The sequence below is a fragment of the Scyliorhinus canicula genome, chromosome 4, assembly GCF_902713615.1.
Source record: "Scyliorhinus canicula chromosome 4, sScyCan1.1, whole genome shotgun sequence".
Taxonomy (NCBI): domain Eukaryota; kingdom Metazoa; phylum Chordata; class Chondrichthyes; order Carcharhiniformes; family Scyliorhinidae; genus Scyliorhinus; species Scyliorhinus canicula.
Window position 1 is genome coordinate 140,224,233 of NC_052149.1, and position 17,288 is coordinate 140,241,520.

A 17,288-nucleotide genomic window follows, 5' to 3' on the forward strand; every position below is an offset into this window, starting at 1 on the left:
CCAGAGGGTGGTGGGAGTCTAGACCTCACTGCCTGAAAGGGTGGTGGAAGCAGAGACCCTCGTATCATTTAAGAAGTATTTAAATCTGCACTTAAAACATGCAATGCTAAGGCATACAAAGCTATGAGCCAAGTGCTGGAAAATGGGATTAGAATAGTTAGGTGTTTGTTTTTGACCGGTGCAGACGTGATGGGCCATAGGGTCTTTTCCGTACTGTAAACCTCTATGATTTGTTGACGTCCTCTGGACAAGGTCACTATATTATGCCCCAGGACCTCGTACTTCAAATAAGAACACTAACCGAGTGAGGAGTAATGGCAATATTATACACAACTTTACATTTACTGCCAGAACTCTTTATATTGTTTTGCGGGGGGGGGGGGGGGGGGGAGTCCTGTTTCCCCCCCTTGAGTTCTCGAGGGGGGGGTCAGGGTGGTCCTCCTTCCTGGTTCCATCTGTGTGGGAGGGATCCATGGCCTCTCCTGCGAATCCCAATAAAACATTTTTTTAAATTCTATGATACAATTAATGTAAATAATGTAAGGAAATGATATTACTGTCACTGACATGGTGGAAACTTGTGTTGGTGTTGTTATTGTTTTGGCTATTATTATTGTTTTTATATTGTTCTGGAAAGTTTTGATCTTAAGTGCAAAAATTCCAATAAAAATATTTTCAAAATAAAATTTTAAGGAGCCTCCTAAAGAAGGAGAGAGATCGCTGAGAGGGCATTCTAGAACATAGAGTACAGGAAGCAAACAATATGGATGCCAATGATGATGTGATAAAAATCAGACTTCTGGGGCAGAATTTGAGGAGCACAGAGATCTCAGAGCTTAAAGTAGGGGATGCATGAAGGGAAAGCAGAACTCTAGACTTTTTCAGTAAGGGGGAGATGGAAGTTGTAATAGTTCAGCAGCAAGGACAGTACAGCTGGAAACCATTGCAATGTTTGGAAAGGACTTCAGGAATTCATATTAGGAAAAAGCTAAAGCCAAAAAGGAACATGCATTTGTCTCGTGGCACCTTTTACAACCTCATGACGTTTAAGGCAGAGTGTGGTAGTCACCACTGTTTGTATATATCACTTACATGAGATGTAATACAGTAAGGCTCCTGTACTACAGGTACAGGGTAGATCCCTGCCTGCTGGCTCCGCCCAGCAGGCAGAGTATAAATGTGTGTGCTCACCGAGCTGCAGCCATTTCGGCAGCAGCTGCAGGAGGCTACACATCTTTGCTTAATAAAGCCTCGATTACTCTCTACTCTCATCGTAATTGATAGTGCATCAATTTATTAAACAGAGATTTTACAACGATGGACCTCTGCATCAAGCCAGATCGCCTGCAGCTGAACCCTCAAGCAGACAACGCTAAGTCACCCTTCGCCCACTGGCTAGCTTGCTTTGAAGCCTACATCGGATCTGCAATGGAACAACTCTCAGAAGCACAGAAACTCTTTCCCCTTATCCGGGACACACCCACCTACACTGAGGCCATGGCGCTTCTGAAAGAGAACTACACCCGGCAGACCAACAAACTTTTTTAGAACAATATTGAAAAAAAAAAGGGGCAGCACGGTAGCATGGTGGTTAGCATAAATGCTTCACAGCTCCAGGGTCCCAGGTTCGATTCCCGGCTGGGTCACTGTCTGTGCGGAGTCTGCACGTCCTCCCCGTGTGTGTGTGGGTTTCCTCCGGGTGCTCCGGTTTCCTCCCACAGTCCAAAGATGTGCGGGTTAGGTGGATTGGCCATGCTAAATTGCCCGTAGTGTCCTAAAATGTAAGGTTAAGGGGGGGGTTGTTGGGTTACGGGTAAAGGGTGGATACGTGGGTTTGAGTAGGGTGATCATTGCTCGGCACAACATCGAGGGCCGAATGGCCTGTTCTGTGCTGTACTGTTCTAAAAAACTCTACGCCAGGCACCTCCTGTCCACACAGCATCAACTCCCCAATGAGTCAGTGGAAGATTTCTGGCGTACACTGCACGCCCTGGTGAGGGACTGCGATTGACAGGCAGTTTTAGCCATTGAACATTCCGAACTCCTAATCAGAGACGCTTTTGTTACGGGCATAGGGTCGGCATACATCCGCCAGCGCCTCTTAGAATGGGCTACTCTTGACCTTGCAGCGACCAAGAAACACGCAACCTCACTAACGGTTGCCTGGCGTAATGTACAAGCGTATGCCCCCGACCGCACGACACCCCCCTCCTGGACATCGTGGACCCGACCAGCGACTGCCCCATCGTGGACCCCACCAGCGACTGCCCCCAGCCAACCCCAAGCCTGCGCCATGCAGCAGCTAGCCAACCCTGGGGGGCCCAAGTGCTATTTCTGCGGGCAGACAAAGCACCTCCGGCAGTGCTGCCCGGCGCGGAGAGCAATCTGCAAGGCCTGCGGGAAGAAAGGACATTTCGTTGCGGTGTGTCAAGCCTGGTCGATCGCCACTGTAACCAGGCTCATGGTCCCTGCACCCCCCACATGCGACCTCATTTTAATCCGTGCAACCCACGTGCGGCCCGTGGACGCTGCCATCTTCCTCGCCTCAAAACACGTGCAGCCCGTGGGCACTGTCATCTTTCTCGTTTCAGAACACGTGCGGCCCGTGGGCGCCATCTTCCCCCCATCAGACCTCGTGCGGCCCGTGGGCGCCACCATCTTTAACTCCACCCGCCACGTGCTCCCCGTGGACGCAGCCATCTTCATCGCCTCAGGGCCCCTGCTCGTCGGGCACCTCATCGGGCCGCTCATCGCCCGCAACTGTCGCCGACCAGCCCAGGATCCCTAATTGACCTCCCCACCCAGCTAGGGCTCATAATTAACTTGACTAAAGGCCGACCCAGTCGGGAACTGGCAGGTGTTAGTCCTGACCCTCTCTCCTAGAATCATAGAACTCCTACAGTGCAGAAGGAGGTCATTTGACCCATCAAGTCTGCACCGACCCTCTGAAAGAGCACCCCGCCTAGGCCCACACCCCCGCCCTATCCATGTAACCCCACCTAACCTTTTGGACACTAACGGGGAATTTAGCATAGCCAATCCACCTGCACATCTTTGGACTGTGGGAGGAAACCGGAGCACCCAGAGGAAACCGGAGCACAGAAGGGGGGAACGTACACAAGCAGTCACCCAAGATTGTAATGGATCCTGAGGCCCTGGCAGTGTGATGCAGTAGTGCTAACCACCATGCCACCATGTTTGCTCTTTGTCAAATCCTGCCATGGGATCTTTTAACCGCCGTCTGTGACGACACAGACAGGACATTATGACCTTGATCTCATCCAGAAGAGGGAGCACTACAGACAGTGTGGCACTCCCTCAGTACTGTACTGGAGCGTCAGCCTGAAGTCATAGAATTTACAGTGCAGAAGGAGGTCATTTGGCCCACTGAGTCTGCATCGGCCCTTGGAAAGAGCACTTTATTTAAGCTTGCGCCTCCACCCTATCCCCGTAACCCAGTAACCTAACCGTTTGGACACTCGGGCAATTTAGCATGGCCAATCCACCTAACTGCACATCTACGGGCTGTGGGAGGAAACCGGAGCACCCGGAGGAAATCCACGCAGACGCAGGGAGAAAGTGAAAAGTTCACACAGACAGTCACAGGAGGCCAGAATTGAACCCGGGACTCTGGAGCGATAAGGCAACAGTGGCTTGAACTCACAGCCTTCAGCTACCACTGAGGCAAAACTGACAGATAGTTAGGTTTACAATCACCCTATTGAAAACGATACGTGGGTGTGATGGATCAGTGCCCAAGCCATTACTGTGTTAATTATGAATCACCAAGTTCACAGAAAATCTGCTATTTCTGTTCCCAACGTTTTTAAAAATTGCACACTTTTGACACCCAATCATCTTTTTAAAGCGTGGTTTTAAAATGATGGCTTGTTTCATTTTTGGCTGAGTATTCAGTGATAATAATCCCAGGTTGTTGCTTTTCCTTCTGTGTTAGATCCACTCTCAGACCCTGGTGTTGGGATAGCCCATTGTACCACCTGCTGTTTGGTGCGAGCATTTTCCCTTGATACAGATTCTCTTGTGGTGGAAATGAACAACTGGGGCGGGTAATGGGAGTGGAATAAAGAAGGGAAGATCAAGTGAAATTCTGTGTCTCGGCTAGAATTGGCAAGACTATGTGAAAATAGATGTGTGAGACAAATGTGTGAGGGGCTCCTGTCAGAGAGCGGGCTTGGTTAGCTTATTTGGGTAGAGCGAGGGAACCGTGGTTTACCAAAGAAGTGGAATCTCTTGTTAAGAGGAAGAAGGAGGCCTATCTGAAGATGAGGCGTGAAGTTTCAGTTGGGGCGCTTGATAGTTACAAGGAAGCGAGGAAGGATCTAAAGAGAGAGCTAAGACGAGCAAGGAGGGGACATGAGAAGTATTTGGCAGGTAGGATCAAGGAAAACCCAAAAGCTTTCTATAGGTATGTCGGGAATAAAAGAATGACTAGGGTAAGAGTAGGGCCAGTCAAGGACAGTGGTGGGAAGTTGTGTGTGGAGGCTGAGGAGATAAGCGAGATACTAAATGAATACTTTTCGTCAGTATTCACTCAAGAAAAAGATAATATTGTGGAGGAGAATGCTGAGACCCAGGCTATTAGAATAGATGGCATTGAGGTGCGTAGGGAAGAAGTGTTGGCAATTCTGGACAAGGTGAAAATAGATAAGTCCCCGGGGCCGGATGGGATTTATCCTAGGATTCTCTGGGAAGCCAGGGAAGAGATTGCTGAGCCTTTGGCTTTGATTTTTAGGTCATCATTGGCTACAGGAATAGTGCCAGAGGACTGGAGGATAGCAAATGTGGTCCCTTTGTTCAAGAAGGGGAGTAGAGATAACCCCGGTAACTATAGGCCGGTGAGCCTAACGTCTGTGGTGGGTAAAGTCTTGGAGAGGATTATAAAAGATACGATTTATAATCATCTAGATAGGAATAATATGATTAGGGACAGTCAGCATGGTTTTGTGAAGGGTAGGTCATGCCTCACAAACCTTATCGAGTTCTTTGAGAAGGTGACTGAACAGGTAGACGAGGGTAGAGCAGTTGATGTGGTGTATATGGATTTCAGTAAAGCGTTTGATAAGGTTCCCCACGGTCGGCTATTGCAGAAAATACGGAGGCTGGGGATTGAGGGTGATTTAGAGATGTGGATCAGAAATTGGCTAGTTGAAAGAAGACAGAGGGTGGTGGTTGATGGCAAATGTTCAGAATGGAGTTCAGTTACGAGAGGCGTACCACAAGGATCTGTTCTGGGGCCGTTGCTGTTTGTCATTTTTATAAATGACCTAGAGGAGGGCACAGAAGGTTGGGTGAGTAAATTTGCAGACGACACAAAAGTTGGTGGAGTTGTAGACAGTGCGGAAGGATGTTGCAGGTTACAGAGGGACATAGATAAGCTGCAGAGCTGGGCTGAGAGGTGGCAAATGAAGTTTAATGTAGAGAAGTGTGAGGTGATTCACTTTGGAAAGAATAACAGGAATGCGGAATATTTGGCTAATGGTAAAATTCTTGGCAGTGTGGATGAGCAGAGGGATCTCGGTGTCCATGTACATAGATCCCTGAAAGTTGCCACCCAGGTTGATAGGGTTGTGAAGAAGGCCTATGGTGTGTTGGCCTTTATTGGTAGAGGGATTGAGTTCCGGAGCCATGAGGTCATGTTGCAGCTGTACAAAACTCTGATACGGCCGCATTTGGAGTATTGCGTACAGTTCTGGTCGCCTCATTATAGGAAGGACGTGGAAGCTTTGGAACGGGTGCAGAGGAGATTTACCAGGATGTTGCCTGGTATGGAGGGAAAATCTTATGAGGAAAGGCTGATGGACTTGAGGTTGTTTTCGTTAGAAAGAAGAAGGTTAAGAGGTGACTTAATAGAGGCATACAAAATGATCAGAGGGTTAGATAGGGTGGACAGTGAGAGCCTTCTCCCGCGGATGGAGGTGGCTAGCACGAGGGGACATAGCCTTAAATTGAGGGGTAATAGATATAGGACAGACGTCAGAGGTAGGTTTTTTACGCAAAGAGTGGTGAGGCCGTGGAATGCCCTACCTGCAACAGTAGTGAACTCGCTAACATTGAGGGCATTTAAAAGTTTATTGGATAAGCATATGGATGATAATGGCATAGTGTAGGTTAGATGGCCTTTAGTTTTTGACTTCCCATGTCGGTGCAACATCGTGGGCTGAAGGGCCTGTACTGCGCTGTATCGTTCTATGTTCTATGTTCTATGGCACGTGGTTCAGAATAATGCCAACAGCATGGGCTTGATTCTCGTTCCATCTGAGGTAAACTGGGGACCTCCCTCTTTGCTCTCCCTCTGAGGGTGGAAGGCAATGGCCAACCAACACTGACACAAACAGCCAAGAAAACAGTTCAGGGTGAAGCATCGTCTGAAAATGAGCTTTGAGGCACAGCACATTTGAATGAATGAACTGTTAGAAAGTGTTTGCAAAAGCAGTGATTAATGAAAAGCCACATTACCATGGGAACCAGTAGCCTTCTGGTTACCCGCCAAAAGAGCAATTCGATGCCGAGGCAATGAATGTTGGGATACTCAACCATGAGGGATTCACAGCCTGGCCTCAACTCTCCTTACCCAAAATATTAATGCACCTGCACTTTGGACCCTGCACATCAGAAAACCAGGAAATTGAGTTGGATATAACACCTGATGTGCACCCTGCCATGAATATTTAGCAATATTGGATGAGTAATGAAACTGTAGTTCCACCCTACTCCTACAGGGTTTCCTGTTCAGTGAGTTTGTTTAAAATGCACCCCCCCCCCCCCCCCCCCCCCTCTCCAGATGGGAGAATTACTGATGCTAACAAAAAAAGGCTGTACAATATCCTGATATTTGCAGCTCATACGAATATCCTATGCTCCTCAATTAGTGACAGGCATCCTTCAATTCAAAACTGGCATAAATTTGTTACGGAATGTATTCCTATGAAATTCCTGACACCCGTGATCCATTCTAAATCGGATGCATTCCATAGAGTGTGGGATCCCTATTTTATGGGATCCACCTTGTCTGACCTGCTCCTGTTGGGGTTTCCATGAGCTATATTGTACTGTGCGTCTTGATCTCGCTATACGTGAAGTGTGCACCCTGAACTGTTATCCTTTCGTACTTTTTGGCTTTATCCTCCTTTCCCACTCAATCTGTAATCTTTTATTAACTTGTTACGAGATTGATCCGGTATCGAGACTGGAGGCACTAGTTCCTTAAGTATACTGTTCTAAATTTACCCTGTCTTGTTTGTTCCTATATCTGCAATAATTCTTGTTCTGCACTATACCTGTTTTGCATTGTCAATTATTTTTCTTTCATTTTTTTGTTTCGATATTTGTAAAAATCTTAATAAAAAATGTTTTTAAAAAAGGTACCATTACCCCAGGAATAACTAGACACTAACCCGAATCAGGTATTGACAGATTTTTGACTTTCCTACCTGACCAGAAGGAAATGAGGCTGATGGCACTGGATTGCTCCACAGAGAGCTGTCAAAAATCGATGGTTTGAATGGCCTCTTTTTGTGCCACAGATGACTCTTCCCCCCCACTTCTCTCTAGTTCGGCTTGATCGTCCCAGTGCCAGATTGAAGCTGGTTCCTGTTGTCCTGGAGTATTCAGTAGCAGACCACATGGTGCTTTTAGTGATCACAGTATTGCACCTTAAGGCATTGATTGAAGAAGCACGGTTTCACCCAGTAGAGAAGGAAAGCATCAAAAACCCAACAGTATACGGTTCCATGGTTAAACCAGAGCCATTGATACTGTGCCCCGCTGTCTGAAATAGCCATTTCTATGAACTCTTTTCATCCATCAGGTGCTCAATGGCTGGTGCTATCTCAAGCAATCCATATACTAATGAATTAATTACATGGATGGCAGCAATTATTTCAATACTCAGGATGTAATAACTAACTGTAGTTAAAATATTTATTAGTTATCATTTGAAAGCCTTTGGGCCGTGTGACATTCTCAATGTGCATATGACAAAGGACTTCCTCAAGCAGCTCGGTGAAATGTGTTGAGAACCAGGTGCTGTGGGGCTCAAAATTTCTGTCATTATCTTTATTGTAATTTGATGATCTCCCATCCAGAAGCCCTGATTGTCTAGTGTAAGAAATGAACATTTTAAGCAGGTCTTCTGAGGTTGGACTCAAAGCTGTTAGAACTGGGCTGAGAGAGATTTCTACTCTATTTAACACCTTATTGTAAGTTATTATACTCTTTACCCAACCTGGATACCGACACTGGATTCAGCAAGCATTATTATTAACTGTCACGTTGATGAGGACAAAGTCACCAATTTCTTTTTCTATCATATATATTTAGGTGGACAGATTTGTTTAAAAAGAGAACTAATACAAGATCAATCATGGAATTATTTAGATTTTGACCTGTTTACACTCATTGTATTGTTAGTGTTGCTACAAATATTGGTTCTAACATCCAAACTCCCACTCTTAACTCTTTCATTCCTTGGCACTCATCTCAATTTTTGCAAACTGTTTTCATCCAGTATGCATACTAAACAACCCCAATCTTACCACGAGTCTCAAAGTTCCCTGCCTCCACAATGTTCTTGCCTCTCTGTATTTCATCAATAGTACTATTGTTCTAGCTAATGGATGTGGTTAAGCCTAGAGTCATGTTACTCATGTTGTCCCCCCACAAATCAGACTCGGTCCCACTGCTCTTTTCAACCTTTGTCAATGACCTGGGCAGGGGTCTGAAGAAGTGTCAAATGGGCTTGAAACGTTAACTCTTTTTCTCTCTCCACAGATGCTGCCAAACCTTCCTTAAATAAGATGACCAATCCTGCACTCCAGATGGGAGTGAGGCAGTGGTGTAGTGGTATTGTCACTGGACTAGTAATCCAGACACCCGGGGTAACCCCTGGAGACCCGAGTTTGAATCCCACCGCGGCAGATGGTGGAATTTGAATTCAGTAAAAAATCTGGAATTAAAAGTCAAATGATGACCTTGAAACCATTGTTGATTGTCGTAAAAACCCATCTGATTCGCTAATGTCCTTGAGGGAAGGAAATCTGCCGTCCTTACCTGGTCTGGCCTACATATGACTCCAGAACCACAGCAATGTGGTTGGGTCTTAAAATGCCTCTCAGTTCTAGGGCAATTAGGGATAGGCAACAAATGTTGGCCTTGCCTGCAACGCTCACATCCCATGAAAGAATAAAGGGAAAAAAAAATGTGGTTTCACCAGTTCCTGTACAATTGAAGCATAACCTCCCTAACTTTGTGTTCAATTCCCCTCACAATAAATAATAACATTCTATTAGCTTTCCTAAATACTGGCTGTACCTGTCTTTTGTGATTTGTGCACTGGTACATCCGGACCCGTCTGCATCTCAAAGCCCTGCAACCTCTCACCATTTTCATGTTTCTTTGTTATTCTTCCTACCAAAATGCATAATTTCACATTTGCCCACATTATACCCAATTGACTAATTCTTTTCCCACTCACGTAACATGTCTATGTCCCTTTGTAGCCTTCTTATCTCTTTCATAGAATTTACAGTGCAGAAGGAGGCCATTCGGCCCATCGAGTCTGCACCGGCTCTTGGAAAGAGCACCCTACCCAAAGTCAACACCTCCACCCTATCCCCATAACCCAGTAACCCCACCCAACACTAAGGGCAATTTTGGACACTAAGGACAATTTATCATGGCCAATCCACCTAACCTGCACATCTTTGGATTGTGGGAGGAAACCGGAGCACCCGGAGGAAACTCACGAACACACGGGGAGGATGTGCAGACTCCGCACAGACAGTGACCCAAGCCGGAATCGAACCTGGGACCCTGGAGCTGTGAAGCAATTGTGCTATCCACAATGCCACCGTGCTGCCCTGCTGTCTCTTCTTGACAATTTACTTTTGTTATATGTTTAAATCACTGCAAAGAGAAAAGATACGGAGGTGCCACGTACATGGGTTTTCTTAAAACACAATGAGAGGTTTATTCTGGAGATTTTCCTTCATACAAGTTTAAGATGGAAGAGCTAAAAATAAAGCCTGCGCAAACACTCTGCCGATGTCAGTACAGAGCACACGACATTCCATCAGCAGACATGTGCTACTTTTTTTCTTTTTTTTTTTAAATTTAGATTAGCCAATTATTTTTTCTAATTAAGGGGCAATTTTAGCGTGGCCAATCCACCTACTCTGCATATTTTTGGGTTGTGGGGGCGAAACCCACGCAGACACGGGGAGAATGTGCAAACTCCACACGGACAGTGACCCAGAGCCGGGATCGAACCTGGGACCTCAGCGCCGTGAGGCGGTTGTGCTAACCACTAGGCCACCGTGCTGCCCTAGACATGTGCTACTTAAACACATAACACCCCTCTCCCTTTACCTTTTTAGTCCCAAATGACAACTATTCTAACGTTTAAACAACAAACCTAAGTAACATTAGGTACATAACTTTGCATCATTAATTCCCAAATATGTACAATTTAATAAGACAGTCTCTCAGGTAGCCATCTATTTCTTTTGGGTTGTACTCGACATTCTGGAACCTGGTTGCTCGAGACCTCTGAAGTGTCTTTGTTTTCCTCTGTTGTTAGTACATCCTGTGACGTTTTCAGTCTCTGTCTCCATTGGTGTTGAAGATTCCTCAGAAACAGAATCTGAATTTGTCCGTGTGTTTGGTCTATGTTCAGAAGTTTCACTGCTTAGATTTTAGATAGAAATACTTCCTGGGAGATTTCAGTGATTTCACTTAGTGAAACTAGTAGTTGGTCAGTATAATGTCGCCAAACTCATCATCCGTGTGTATGTTGTATGATATTGGACCTGGTTTTGCTCAGATAACTGCAGGTACCCATTTCTCATTTGTAGTGGAGCTTCTTGCTAGCACTCGCTCTCCTTGTGTAGATACTTGCTTTTTAGAGTTTTGTTCTCTCCTAGCAATCTGTGCTTGTCGTCATTTTACAATCTCTGAAGTATAACGTGGTATCAAAAGGTCAAACTTTTTTCTTAGGTTGCTTTAGAAACAGCATTGCTGGCGAACTCTGTGTCATTGCGTGTGATGTTTTGGCTGATATCAAGAAGTTATTCACTCATCTTGACAATGCACCTTGGTCCTTTGATGCCTTGATGACTGTTTAAGCGACTGTACGAATTGCTCGGCCGATCCATCTGTAGAAGGATGGCCTGGAGCTGACTTGATATGCTGCAGACCATTTCCTATGAACTCCTTGGAAGTGAATGGAGTTCCATTGTCACTTGTAACCTGCTCTGGACTACCACATCTCGCAAATATTTCATCCAACTTCCCAATAGCTTGTTCTGCTGTTGTGGATTTCATAATCTTTCTTTTAAATTTAGAGTACCCAATTCATTTTTTCCAATTAAGGGGCAATTTAGCATGGCCAATCCGCCTAGCCTGCACATCTTTGGGTTGTGGGGCCCACGCAAACATGGGGAGAATGTGCATACCCCACACGGACAGTGACCCAGAGCCGGGATCGAACTTGGGACCTCGACGCTGTGAGGCTGCAGGGCTAACCCACTGTGCCACTGTGCTGCCCTCATAACCATGACTTCTGGCCATTTAGAGTGTGCATCCACAATCACTAGGAACATGTGCCCCTGGACCAACGTGTTCTATGTGTATTCTCTGGATGAAAGGGTTCCAGAGGTGGAGTGTTTCTCAGTTTTGCTCAGGACTCACATTGCCTCTTTCTCTTCGATTTGAGCATCTCATCCTGGCCACCAAAAATAGGCATGTGCCAGTTTTTTCAACCTCACCACACCAGGATGATCCTCGTGTAGTTGGTTAAGGATTTTATTACGAAAGCACGGGGGAATAATCACCCGGATTCCTCTTAATAAGACTCCACTTATTAAGTCTTCTTGTGATGTAGGGCATGAGTTCTGGATTTGTACAATGTACGTCTGTCATCGTTCCTTTTTGGACCATGTCTATAACCTTCCCCATCACTGGATCAGTTCTTGTGTCTCTCTGAGCTTGAGATCAAGTCACAGATATATTATCTACGTGTGAGAAATAGAGGATGTTGATGAAATTTTCTTCAGGTTCTTTATGATTTATAATGGCAATCTTGACTAAACATCAGCATTTGCAAGTTGCTCTGATTTACGATATTGGATATCATAGGTGTGCAGCGATAGTATCAAAGACCATCTCTGTAACCTACTTGCTGCTAAAGAAGGAATACCTTTATGCAACCCAAAATCAAGGGTCAGTGATCTGCCAAGAGTGTAAAAGGACACCAATAAATGTTGTGGTGAAACTGTCTTACTGTGAATATACTCCGCCTGTTTTTCCAGCTGAGCGTAATAGTTTCTACACCAGTAAGAGTTGGTGAAGCGAATCCTATCAGTCGTTTCTCTCTTGAGGGCATTATGGGTGAGGCAGGGCAGCACGGTGGCACAGTGGTTAGCATTGCTGTCTACGGCGCTGAGGACCTGGGTTCGAATCCCGGCTCTGGGTCACTGTCCGTGAGGAGTTTGCACATTCTCCCCGTGTCTGCGTGGGTTTCACCCCCACAACCCAAAAGATGTGCAGGATAGGTGGATTGGCCACGCTAAATTGCCCCTTAATTGGAAAAAATAATTGGGTACTCTAAATTTAAAAAAAAAAATTATGGGTGAGGCAACTGTGCCAACCTCATAGATGCATCGCAAGTACTAACTTTAACTTGAGATTGTAGTGAACCAATAGCTCTGACTTCTTTAAGGCTTCTATTACCTCTTTTTATACACTTTCGCATTCTTTTGCCCAGTGCCATGCCCAGTTGGCACATAACAAAGTGGCTTCAACAACATTGGTAAATTTAGCGTAATAGTTTATTAGTCCCAGAAACACCTCAATTGCATCACATTTTCAGGACGTGATGCTTCTAAGTTTTCTATACTTTTTTTGTTCCTTACGCAAGCCATCTTTATCAATGATGTGACCCAATTAGTTTATGGATATCTTGAAAGAGTCACACTTTCCTTTTTAACTCTGAAATTGTGGTTTTGTAGACATTTCAGTTGTAGCTTCCAAGTTTTTCAATTGCTCTTATTCACTTGAGCCGGCGATGAGAATATCATCCAGATAACATTGTATACCATTTCGCCCCATTTAGAATTTGACCTATGGACCACTGAAATAGAATGGATGCAGATGTTATCCCAAATGGAAGTCTCCTGTGTCAGGACAGAGATTTGTACATCACAATTGTAAGTAACAGTTGTGATTTTGCAACCACATTAATTTGTAAATAGACCTGTGATCGATCTATTTTCCTGAACTCCAGAAAGACCAGCAAATAAGTCTTCCATCAATGGCAGTGGATAATGATCTGTGCACAATGACGGGTTCAATATTGTCTGAAAATCTCCACACAGCACGAGGCAGGAATGTCCTATGTCCCCCCTGCTGTTTGCACTTGGGATTGAGCCGTTGGCCATCACATTGAGAAGTTCGGGAGCACGGAAAGGAGTAGTGCCGGGGGTGGGGGGGGGGGGGGGGGGGGGGGGGGGGGGGGCAGGGGTGGGGGGGCTGCCATTCCATAGGGCAGGGACTCACTTTAGGTATCTGGGGGTGCAGGTTACCCGGGGGTGGGGGAGGCTTTGCAGGTACGACATCACTAGTTTGGTGGGGAGAGTGAAAGCTGATCTGGCAAGGTGGGATGGTCTCCCTCTGTCACTGCGGGTCGGGTACAGGCGGTTAAAATGAATGTGTTGCAGCGATATCTGTTTATTTTTCAATGCCTACCCATTTTCCTGCCAAAGGCTTTTTTCAGAAAGATTCAGGGAAGGATTGCCTCGTTCACATGGGGAGGGAAGATGGCCAGATTAAGAAAGGTGCAGCTACAGAGGGGAAGACAGGCAGGGAGTTTGGGTCTTCCGAACCTGATGTTCTACGACTGGGCGGTGAATGTGGAGAAGGTGCGGAGCTGGGTCAGAGGGGTTGATTCGCAGTGAGTCAGAATGGAGGAGAGTTTATGCAGGGTCATGATTGAAGGCGCTAGCAACAGTGCCACTCCCGATGGCCCAGGGGAAATACTCAGGGAGTCCGGTAATAATACCTTCATTGGGAATTTGGAGGCAGTTTCGCCAACACTTCGGATTGGGGGCAGGGTCAAGGGAAATGCCGATTTGGGGGAACCACAGATTTGAGTCAGGGAGGTGGGATGGAAATTTTCGGAAATGGGAGGAGAAAGGGATTAAGACACCAAAAGATTTGTTTCTTAGGGGTCGGTTTGCAGGATTGAGGGAGCTGGAAGCAAAGTATGGGCTGGAGCGGGGCGGAAGGGTTTAGATATATGCATGTTCGAGATTTTGCCAGGAAGGAGATACAGAGCTTCCCGGAGGAACCGGCAGGCACATTGCTGAAGGAGGTGATGATGACAAGGGGACTGGAGAAGGGGATAGTGTCAGTGGTTTACGGAGCTATTTTGGAAGAGAATAAGGCACCACTGGAAGGGATCAAAGCAAAGTGGGAGGAAGAGTTGGGAGAGGTTATAGGGAAGGGGTTCTGGTGTGAGATGCTCCGGAGAGTAAATGCCTCCACCTCGTGTGCGAGGTTGGGGCTGATACAGCTGAAGGTGGTATACAGAGCACACCTCACGCACGAAGGCGAGGATGAGCAGATTCTGTGAAGGAGTAGAAGATGTGTGTGAGCGTTATGGGGGGGGGGGGGGGGGGGGGGTATAATCACGTTCATATGTTTTGGTCCTGTCCAAAGCTAGAGAATTACTGGAAGGAGGTTTTTGGGGTAACCTCCAAGGTGGTGCACGTGAAACTGGACCCGGGTCCCTGGGAGGCCATATTCGGGGTGTCGGATCAGCCAGGGTTGGAAACGGGGGCGGAGACAGATATCATAGCCTTCGCCTCGTTGATCGCCCGAAGGCGGATCCTGATAGGTTGGAGGACAACCTCTCCACCCTGTGCCCTGGCGTGGCGGGGGGAACCTGTTGAAATTCTTGACTCTTGAGAAAGTTAAGTTTGAACTGAGGGGAAGGATGAAGGGGTCCTACAATTCATGGGCATTATTCAAGAACTGAATTACATCAAACATTAGTTGGGGGGGGGGGTTAGGTGGGAGGGTTGGGGGGAGTGGGGCTGAGTGTATGAAGGGTGACTCTGGGTAATCCCTGATTCCTTTTTTGTCATTTGTTTATGTAAACATGCGGGCTAATGTTTGGGGTTTAGTGGGAGGCTGGGATCGTTGTTATTGTTATGGGGATTGACATATTTGTTGCTGATTATTGTTTATTGTTGGTGGGTGTAAATTTGGGAGAAAATGTGAAAAAAGAATAAAAATATGAAAAAGAAAATCTCCACATATCCTTAATGAGCCATCTTTTTTTAGTACAGGAACTATTCGGGTAGCCTAATTACTTGTGGTAAGTGGTTCAGTGACTCCTATTTGAACTACTCTGTCATGTTCTTTGAAGGAGCAATCACTTGCGCCACTAGAAACCAAGATGGAGCCGTTCCTGTTAGCCTACAGAACCACCCCGCACACCACTACTGGCATAGCACTGGCTGAGCTGGCGATGAGTCGACACTTGAGAACCAGGTTGAGCCTGAACGTTTCAAATTTGGCAGGGAGGCTGTAGACAAGGCAAGTAGCCAGAAAAGTAACCATGATTTGGCAAATGTGGAAAGATCTTTTGAGGTAGATGATCCAGTTTTCGTAAAGAATTTTGGAAATGGACCAAGTTGCGTCTCGGGATTTGTCCTATGAAGTGAAAGTGCAGGACAGGTTTTTGAAGAAACACACTGATCATTTTGTCTGTGTGGAGTCTGCACGTCCTCCCCCTGTGTGCGTGGGTTTCCTCCGGGTGCTCCGGTTTCCTCCCACAGTCCAAAGATGTGCGGGTTAGGTGGATTGGACATGCTAAATTGCCCGTAGTATCCTAATAAAAGTAAGGTTAAGTGGGGGGTTGTTGGGTTACAGGTGTAGGGTGAATACGTGGGTTTGAGTAGGGTGATCATGGCTCGGCACAACATTGAGGGCCGAAGGGTCTGTTCTGTGCTGTACTGTTCTATGTTCTATTTGCGGAGACTGGAGTCACCTCAAGAGCCAGTGTTACTGCCTGATCCAATCGTGCCAGCAAATTGTGTTATTGTTCATCCAAGGAGTGAAGCAGCTGATCAGCCAATGGCAGGTCAAAGTGCTGCTCCGAGCGAAACCGAGAAAGTAGTGGAAAGTGATGTGTTGGGATCAGGCGAAAGTCCCAGTGACGCAGATACAACCAAAGTGATCTCTACAGTGGAACCTCAAGCAGTTGAGTTATGTCAATTTCAGAGAAAGAAAACATCAATTCCAGAGCAAGAAACCGTGCTGCCCCTTAGTGTTGGGTGGGGTTACTGGCTTATGGGGATAGGGTGGGGGTGTGGGCTTTAGTGGGGTGCTCTTTCCAAGAGCCGGTGCAGACTCGATGGGCCGAATGGCCTCATTCTGCACTGTAAATTCTATGATTTTATGATTCCCCTGACAGGGCGGGGGGGGGGGGGCTGGATTATCCACCAACGGGATGCTCTGTTTTGCTGGAGCCCAGGGGTTTCCCGATGGCGAGGGGTTGCCCCACAATGGGAAACCCCATTGACCGGCCAACGTAACGGAGAATCCCGGCGGAGTGGTGAGGCAGAAATGTGGCGCAAGGGGGGGGGGGAGCATCCTGCCTGTGTTAAAAATTGTTTATTATCCCTAATATTTTGAAAATTGTATAAGTAATAAGGGACTTTAAGTGGAAGGGATGTAATCACTAGTTTCTTTGAGGGGGTGTGCATCAGGGGGACCATGTGATCCAATTGCCCAATGGGGAATGAGCGTGGGGATCTTGGTGCAGAGCATGGACTTTTGCAACCAGTTGCGATCCTAGTGCTGAGAATTAAGACATTATTTGTAGTGCTTTGTGTAGAGCACATGGAGGCCACTGAACTACCCTAACTAGCATCAGTTAGTGGGAAGATCCATTTTGATTGAAGCTATTCTGCAGCTCATTTGTGAAATTTCACACCATGTGGTCAGCTTCTTCGATTGATAGAAATTATTTCTCAAGCATATTCCCGAAGATCAGTAATCCTTTTAATTACCAGGAGGGCTTTTTGATGCAAGGTGAAATTATAAAACGGATTGTTTTACAAATGGGTTTATCTGTTTGGAATGTTTCTGATGTTGTGCCCAGATCCAGTCTTCAGGGCAGTCTGCCAAACAACAGTTAGATCAGCACAAACAGGCAAGAATAAAACTGCTGGCAGACAATTGCATTTCATTTGATTTTTAATTTG